The sequence below is a fragment of the Triticum dicoccoides genome, chromosome 1A, assembly GCF_002162155.2.
Source record: "Triticum dicoccoides isolate Atlit2015 ecotype Zavitan chromosome 1A, WEW_v2.0, whole genome shotgun sequence".
Taxonomy (NCBI): domain Eukaryota; kingdom Viridiplantae; phylum Streptophyta; class Magnoliopsida; order Poales; family Poaceae; genus Triticum; species Triticum dicoccoides.
The window spans coordinates 400,905,785-400,914,645 of record NC_041380.1 but is presented as its reverse complement, the minus strand read 5'-3'; positions in this window follow the sequence as shown (position 1 = coordinate 400,914,645).

Below are 8,861 nucleotides of genomic sequence, written 5' to 3'. Positions count from 1 at the left end.
GTTCATACAATTTTGGAACACATCCTTTTCTTTTTTACATGTCGATGGATTGCCGCTGAACCCATCGGCCACATCCTCATCTTTTTCCTGATAAAATTGCATGAGATGTCCTATAAATTCTTGATGGATCCTTTGTGTCCCCAAGGTCCGACCTTTACCTGATGACCATGTCAATGCTACCCCGAAGCATGATTGTGGTACTCTAAACATCATTAAGAACATTGAGGAGCAATGCTAATTGTTTCTTGATCACTTATCCAAACACTGTGGTATGGGTAGTGTCATGAACATTCCTCTCCCCTTTACCCAAATGGTAATCTACTTACTATCTTGTTATGGATATCATCATCGGCTTGTCCTTGAAAGGATATACTCCTGATATTGTGTTTAAACACATTTTCCTTTCCATTGTTCTGTTTAATCTGATAATTTTTTCCTTTACCTTGTTTGGGTTAACCTTTCTTGTGATCTTTATGATCTAAGCAGTAATATTCTCCTGCTTATGTAAACACCTCGATGTACAACATCATCAGTATAACACTGTTACTATTGTTGGTGACTTTTCGGTAACCACCGATGGACGAGAACTTTGCCTATTGGTTCGCCTCGCCTTGCGAGCAGGAAAATGATTCTCTTCGTCCCTCGCCCTTGGTACCAACATTGTTGCCAACATAACTGACAGGCTATCCTCTGACCTGCCTTGCTATCATGACCGTGCAAATATTAATGCCTTCCTGCTTCTAACCCACATGGTGGGCCCATAACCCATAGTTCCACAGGATCAAAACTTGACTCTCCTGTACAACCTTGATGCCGAAATATTCTTTACACTTGGCTTCATATAATGTCACGAGCCACCTTCCGAGAGATGATCTATTCCCGATGATCTGAACCCCCCGTTTCTCACACTCTGTTCAAGTATCAATCGTTGTTCATTTAGTTGAATCCTCCTATTGTACCTTCATACCTTGCTCTTGATGTTTTAGTAAGTTTCAACTTGAGAGATACTTCTGCCTCATTCCCTGAATTGTTCACCAGATAATTAACCCTATAAGGGTCAGTTCTCTCGGAGTTACTATTTACTTCCCCACTTAAATCTCGGGACGAGATTTCTTCTAGTGGAGGAGACTTGTAACACCCCCAGTATCATGCTACAGTAACCTCTATGTTTAAGCTAATCACTTTTCCAAACAGTGCTTAATCACCTTTGTTCAATATCCCATTTGAAATTCCAGTCAATTCAAATTCAAGTGAAGTTTGAAGTTGCTCAAAAGTTGCTGGAAAAATGTTCATCATTTGCCAAAAATTCCATAACAATTATTTGTTAAGGAACACAACATCACTTTTGTGCAAACATGAGCATTAGCAATTATAACAACACCAATTCAGCATTTTTAAATGCTATCCTAATTATGAAAAATACCAAATGAATTCTTCTAGTCTCCAAAATATTTGTGGCACAGTCTAAGACCACCAGGGAATAAAAGGCGCACTTCCCATATTTTTCCCAAGTAAATAGCATGCCCAACATTTTCTTACCCACCTTTGTTTATTAAATAAAAAATAGGATAAGAAAGAAAAAAAAGGCCAAAGTGCACTGTGCACTTAGGCCTGCTAACTACAGTGAGGCCCAGCCCACCTACCCCCCTCTCCTTCCTCCTCTGTTCACAGAGGGGAGGTGGACGATGGCCAGCCGCCCGTGGCCGCGATGGCCACGCGCCGGCCATCCTGCGCTTCCCCATCGTCTCCCCCGGCAGATAAGTCCTCCCGCCCCTGCCAAACCCTAGCCAGACCCAGATCCGCCTCCTCCCCCTCGCTCGTTCCCCTCTCCCTCACACGCTCGTTCATCCCGAGCCCCACCATCGCCCTGCGCCGGTCGAGCCCACGGCCACCGGGTCCCTCCGACCCCACGATCTATCCGGAAGATCCAGCACCGTTGACCCCTTCGTCCAGCGGCATTGGATCAAGTCGGGCAGCAGAACAGCAACGCCGGCGACCCGATCCCCTTCTCCGGCCATCGCGACGCCGCCGCCTCGATTCGCTGCACCGAGTCCGCCCCGAGCACGCTGCCGTCCCCCTACAGCCTCGCCGTGAGCTTCTTCCCCTCCTTCCTCTCTCCATTCGCCCTCGCGCGCCTCCTAGCTAGCTGCCCGCCGCCGCCCGAGCGCGTTGCCGCCGCCGAGCTCGGCACCGTGGCCATGGGCGCCTTCACATGAGGCTGAGCATCGCATCGTGCTCCTGGGGTTCCCAGGGGCCCAACGCGCGCATCCGTTGCTCTCGCCGAGCCCCGTAGCCCGATCCCCACCAACGCCCGTTCCGGCCATCCGCCCCACTCGACGCCGTCGTCGTTGCAACCCGCCCCCGCCCGAGCTAAGGTCGCAGTTGGATGCGCCGCTTCTCTCGCGTCCGAACGAGCCTAGCCGCGCCCGATTTGAGCCACCTTAGCACCGTTTCCGTCGAGCACATGTACGCCCCGCCGCCTCTACTCATCGCCGGCGACGATTCTGGCCAAGTCCGGCCGCGCTACCGCCACCACTCGACGCGCGACACCGACCATGTTCGAAAGCATTCAAAACCACGTGAAACGGTGCCTCGTAGCGAAATTCCGAGCGTCTCCGGCGAGCTCGCCGCCGCGGGAGGCCACCGGAGCAACTCCGGCGCCGGCCGCCGACGTGGCACACCTGGAGCCACCCCCTGGGTCACTGCCAGTGGGGCCCCTGGTCCCTTGTTGACCAGTTGACCTGGTCAACTGCGCTGACTGGGCAGGCCCCAGCCACTAACGTGCGGGCCCCACCGCTTAACCCTCTGACTAAGATGTTTCATTAATTAAAACTAATTAGTTTAGCTAATTAGTCTACGACAGGTGGGGTCCACCTGCTAAATATCTTTGTTTAGTTAGTTTTAAGACTCTGTTAGCCCTCTGTCTATGACATGTGGGTCCCACTGGACCCACAGGTCAGGTTTGACCTGGTCAGCCGTCTGTTGACCCGCTGATGTCACTGTGACATCATGCTGACATCATATATCATTTTCTGTAAATAAAATAAATTCATAAAATAAGAAAATCTTTAGAATTTCATAGAAATTAAACCGTAACTCGGATGAAAATGTTTTCTACATGAAAGTTGCTCAGAAAAATCCAACGAATCCGAATACGCGTTCAGTTCATCTGTCACATGCCCCTGGCATGCTGAACATGAAACTTTCCCCCCTCTTTTCCTCGGTCCGGAATCCAACTAACGCTGGGAATTCATCCTCGGATGTTTATCCCCTCCGTCTGCAACATGTAGTACTACGTTAGGGCAACCCTAGCTCTGCCTATCATCATGTTATGCCTTGTGATGCATTGTTTGCTCTGTATTTACTGTTTCTTCCCCCTCTTCTCTCCGGTAGACCCCGAGACCGATGATGCCGCTGTGATCGACTACGTCGACGAGGACCCCTCCTTGCCAGAGCAACCAGGCAAGCAAACCCTCCTTGAGCATTCTGATATCACCCATTTCTTTCCCTCTCATGCTTGCATTAGAACTGCTACTACTTTATGTATGATCCTACTCTGATGCATAGCCTGTTTTTGTTACCTGCTTTCATACCTTACCTGCTTATCCTAAACTGCTTAGTATAGGTTGGATAGTGATCCATCAGTGACCCCGCCTTGTCCCAGTTGCCTCGCTTTATGTTCGATGACTCGATCAACATGATCGACGTCCAGGCCCCGACACCGCACATCATCCCCCCCTAGTTGTACGACTCTGCAGAGTTACCATCGAGTGCCGAGGGTGGAACCTCTTACATCACTCCTGATGAGATCTCTGTAGTGTAGCTATCCGGTCGTGGTCATCGAGGGTGATTTGCTCCTTAACTACTTCCGATACGGCTCTGTCGTGCAACCCCTTAAGTGTGAACCTCGAGGGTGAATCCTCTTACGTTCACCTTGATTACATCGAGTGGAATTCACCGAGGGTGATTCCTCTAGTTTTCCCCGTGGTGTTAGACACACAGTTACTATGGTTACTATGACTTTACAACTGAACCATGTTACTAAAGACGGGTAGGCCCTGAGGGGTACCCGCGCGAGCTTAATAGCGAGTGATGTGGAGCCGGGTTGACCTGGAAGGTGCCCGCAAGATACTTACGAGGTGTGGCCGGGCATTCTTAGCCCTTGCCGCAAGTACTTGAGACGGGGCGACGGGGTCACATCGATCGTGAGTCTCTGCTCGTTACCGCATGCTCCTAATCCACTACGGTTTGGATGTTTGATCTGAGGGGCCTGTGGCCTGATAGCACTAAGCATCACGTGGGCATAGTATGGGCGTTCTGCGTCGTATACATCAGCCAAAGCTTAATAGACGTCAGGGACTGAGCGGCGCGCGCCCGGTTGGACTAGTAAGCACCTGCCTTTTTGAAGGAGGTAGCTAGGTCTGCTCACCGGCCGCGTACGCAACGTGCAGGAGTTCCCGGGGAGATGGCCCATGACCCCTGAGGGCATAGGTTTAGTCCGGCATGCTGACCTCTCTATTAAACCTAGGTCGGGTTGCGGCGTATTGTTTGGCCGAGGCCGGGCATGACCCAGGAAAGTGTGTCCGGCCGGAGTTAATCGAGCGTGGTGGGTAAGTTGGTGCACCCCTGCAAGGAAGAAAACAACTATCGATAGCCTGTCCTACGGTAACGGACACTTGGAGTTGTATCTCGATCGATACAACTAGAACTGGATACTTGAGATGAGAAATGGATTGTGATGAAAAATGGATAGTATGGCTCTGGGATTGCTTTCTCGCAGGGAGTCGAGAAAGGATCTCTGGCCGAGGTTGATAACACTTCTACTACTTTACTTTATGCTACTCTACTCCCTACTGTTGCTGCAAGATAGTGGTTTCCAGAAGATGCTAGTCTTCGATAGGCTAGGCTTTTCCCTTCCCTTCTGGCATTCTGCAGTTTAGTCCATAGATACAACCATTTCCTTTGATACATATGCATACTTAGTTTAGATCTGATGTAAGTCTTGCGAGTATTTGGATGAGTACTCATGGTTGCTTTGCTACTTTTTTTCCGTCATACCCGATTTGTTGCGACCAGATGACGGATCCCAGGAACCAGACGACGCCACTGATGACTACTACTACCCGGAGGATGCCTACTACTATGTGACGACCGCTGACGATTTGGAGTAGTTAGGAGGCTCCCAGGCAGGAGGCCTTGCCTTTTCGATCGTTGTTGCTTTTGTGCTAGCCTTCTTAAGGCAAACTTGTCTAACTTATGTTTATACTCAGATATTGTTGCTTCCGCTGACTCTTGTGTTTTTGAGCTTATGTATTCGAGCCCTCGAGGCCCCTGGCTTGTAATATAAAGCTTGTATTATTCTAATTTATGTCTATAGTTGTGTTGTGATATCTTCCCGTGAGTCCTTGATCTTGATCGTACACATTTGCATGTATGATTAGTGTACGATTGAATCGAGGGCGTCACACATCAGAGTAAAAATCCAGTTTTTCTCCTCTAAACCGCACCTAAACGACTCTCTATCAACGTTATAGGACGATACTTCTTACTCTGGAGGTGCCCCGACTCTCAAATATACTCGGCCGCCCACCAGTAGAGTAAAAGTTTGGCCTCCCATCCCGTTCATGCACCCTCGCCACTCCACGTCGCATTGTCGTTGGTGTTGCTTTCGGCGACCACCCAGCGCCTCACCCGACACCCCGCTCCCTCTGTCGCCCTCCTGCCCCACTCCGAGATGCTTGACGGTCACTGTCGTTGCCGGAATTGAGCTCTATCGCCGCAATCATTGCCGCAACGTCAATCCTGTCGTCGAAATCACACACTAGTCTTCTTCCTCCGAGCCTCCCCGTTGACCGCTGGCCATCTCAAAGCCACGCTGACCACTAGCAACCTGGGCATGGGCTCAATCTAGCCGACTAGCAGTGACATCTCCGCCGTCCTTCAAGTGTCTAACGATTTGCCTAGCTGAGTCTTTTGTGTTTTTATCTCATTTTTTTCTTTTGGCAATGAATTGAACCGAGTCACTTCTAGTGTTGATGAAGAGGTTGAGGGAGTAGATCTTCGAGGACTCTTTGTCATTGGAGGAGGAAGAAGACGATGACAACTCCATAGCACTTCATAGTTGTGCTTTTATCATGCTCTTTAATTCACTTGAACCCTTTTGTGTGTTTCAATTTGAATAATTTGGTTTGTAAACTCTGAATTTGTAATATTTGTGAATTTTGTGAATCTTAATTTCTATGTTTGGATTTAATATGTGTGCAAATATGTAGATGAAACATACTAGTATATAAACTAAAACTAGAAACTACACTTTTTTAGAGGAACAAAATATAGAGCGTTAAAGGATACTCGACAATATACTCTAAATTATAAGGGATCTGTTGGAGATACTCTAAGCAAACCAACTGATATAAATAAAGGCTGAAATTGGTTTGTTGGGGGAAATGAGAGCAAGCAGCACAATCGAAATTCAAACCGATAGGAAAGCAGAAGATGCCCTGGGCGTATTAACAAATAGAAAATCCTTGGGAAAAAGAAGAAGAGCATCTTGTGCTCATGCTCATGCTCAACGAGATCAAGGGGAAAGGCAAAACTTTGGACCTGCCGGGCACACGACCGATCGATGAATGGATCACACGTAAGCTAGAGAGAGAAAAGTTTCAACAAGCTCGCGTACTCCTACCAAAAGATGAAGAATCTACCCATTTTCTTAACCACGCCGGTCGGCCTCGCATGTCTCATGGTTCCTGTCTACTCCACAGCCGCTCCTCAAAAATGTAATTTAGCGTAAGTAGGATCGATCTTATCACCGTTTACAGACCATCTTGAGTTATCTTATCACATCGCCAATTAATTAACTGGAGTTCACCTTACGGTAGTGCACGCATGATCCTATAGAATGTATTCATAATAATCTTTCCTTGCATTAGTTGTTGACTGATCTTGTATGATACTCCCTCTGTCCCATAATATAAAAGCGTCTTTGACACTATGGGACAGAGGGAGTATCATACAAGATCAGTCAACAACTAAGCTGTCAAAAACGCTCTTATGTTATGGGATAAAGGAAGTACATTTTTGTGTGTGTAGTTCTGAACAAAAGTTGCATCGAAAACACGCAGAGTCTGCATGAGCGACTGAACTTCACTATACTCCTTTTCTCTCTATAAACTTGGTTGAAGTTTAACTTCAAAAGTAATGTGCGATAATTTGACGAGAAGAGAGCACCATAATTGAAATTGTACTAAATTAGAGGGAACAACAATATAGGAGGGGAAAACTTTATTTTTGCCACTCTAGTTTTTGCCCACTTTGCTTAAGCCATTCTAGAATTTGACATCTCACTTTTGCCACTTTTAGCTTTTGACAATACATCACAAATGCCATTCAATGGCAAAAACAATAATTTTTCATTTCACTTTTGCCACTCTTAGGTTTTGCAATGTATCACAATTGCCATTTTAAATTTTTTGTTTTTGCCATTGAATGGCAAAATTGATATATTGTCAAAAGCTAAGAGTGGCAAAAGTGAAATGTTAAATTCTAGATTGGCATAAGTAAAGTGGGCAAAAGCTAGAGCGGCAAAAGTAAAGTTTTCCCATATAAGAGAACGAGGGCAAAGATTCATAAAGAGCAGCTGAACTCAATGAATATGAATGTTGGATTTGGTGCTTTATTGTAATTGTTACTGTATCAAATACTAAATGTTTGTAATGTAGATGGTGGCTAAATACTTCTTCCGTCCTAAAATAACTGTCTTAACTTTGTATTAACTTTACTACAAAGTTGTACTAAGCTTAGAGCAACTTTAGCAGATCCCGCAAAGCGTGGACCTATAAACTCAGTTTACACTTCGGTCGTTGCCTTGGATACGGGCCCAAAACCTCCGCGAAAGAACAAAAACCTCAAACAAAACTGTAAATTTAAAATTCAAGTCTTCACGGGACAAACATAATGAGTTCATAGTACTTGATCACCATACATAGTTCATACATACAATAAATTTTACACAATAGGTAGGGGGGTAGGCGGCCACCGTACCCTACATGCCAAAATTGGCTCACCGGAGCCATCCGGGTGCATCGGCGACATTGCGATGGTGGACATCTTCAGTCGTCGTCACCGAAGACGAGGTCGATGTACATGTCGACCCGTGCCTTCTTCTCGTGGCGCCATGCGTCTTGGTTTTTGACGAATTCCTTCTCCTTCACAAGCCAATGCTTGAGGAGGACGTCGTCGAGGTTCGCAAGCGACCGCCAGCGCTGCTCCTCCTCCTCCCGCACGCTGCACGCCATGATTGCCCGCTCGAAGATTTCCGCCTCGGTCGGGAGAGGAAATCCTCCGGCCCGATGATGCCACCGCCCCGCAGCACTCGCTCCCGCATGCTGCGCGCCATGAATGCCCGCTCGAAGATTTCCGCCTCGGTCGGGAGAGGAAATCCTCCGGCCCGATGATGCCACCGCCCCGCAGCACTGGCTCCTCCTCGAGCTCCCACTTCACCACGCGGAGGGCCGGAAGATCCGCCACCTCCTTTTCACCGGCGTGCGAGGACTCGCCCCTCGGGCGGAGGAGGAGCCCGCGCCGGAGTAGATCAGCCTGTGCCGACGGGCGTACTTCTCTGTCTCGCGGTGGAGGAGCGACTCCGGCAGCTAGAGGCCTTTGTTGGTGTACTTCCTTACCGCGCGCTTCCTCACACCGTTCGCTCGGACACAGCGCTGGCGCTCGGGGTCATCCCTCCCGCCGAAGCTCCACATTCCGCCCCACATGGTGGCGTTCAGCGGCGGGATTGGACTCACCGACGGCGAGAAATAGAAAGGGGATTGGGGGAATCACGGCAGCGGAGGGATAGTGGTTCGACC